We start from the raw sequence: 800 nt of genomic DNA on the forward strand, positions 1-800 counted from the left end.
TAACATGCCACAACGGCCAATAACTAGAAAACAAAGTAACTTTTTTAGTTAAAAATGGGTGTACAATATATATTTTTATAATTTAAAAGAGTAAAGTAGCATTAAACATATAGCATTAACCCAATATGTCACTATAATATTATATACTTGATCAACAAAGGTCCCTATTCGTCAAAGAGACAAATGTGACATACGAAAGTTCATACTCTACTTTCAACCCAACCCATTACATTTATTTATTTTTGTTTGATTTATTTGTTTTTCTATGATGAAGATTTACTATATAAACAATTGTGATTGGATTTTATATTACATTTTTCATTGTATTTAATATTACCTGCTATGATACATTTTCCTGCGTATATAAAATAAATATTTTTTTTATTATTTTAAAATATATTATAAATAAAAATAAAATTTATAAACCAATATATTATATTTTAAAAAAAGATAACCAATTTAGGGATATTATTATCAACACACACACACAAAAAAAAAAAAAATAGTGTAGTGGTATCATGAACTATTGATTGTGAGGAAAAATTATTTTTTTCTTGTTATATTAGTATAAATATATATATTATGCGTACAAAACCTTTTCTTAAATAAAATAAAAAACATTATTTTGTATACATAATATAAATTAATATAATAGAGGGCGTAATATAATTTTCAATAAATAAACTAATCTAGCCCTGAAGATAAGTCGCTTGAAATTCCAAATGAAAATATCACTATTCCATTGGCTTTCTCATCATCGAAGGGAGACCAAGTCTAATGACTAGGATTCTTTGCTCTTT

Source organism: Sesamum indicum, linkage group LG1, assembly GCF_000512975.1.
Source record: "Sesamum indicum cultivar Zhongzhi No. 13 linkage group LG1, S_indicum_v1.0, whole genome shotgun sequence".
NCBI lineage: Eukaryota > Viridiplantae > Streptophyta > Magnoliopsida > Lamiales > Pedaliaceae > Sesamum > Sesamum indicum.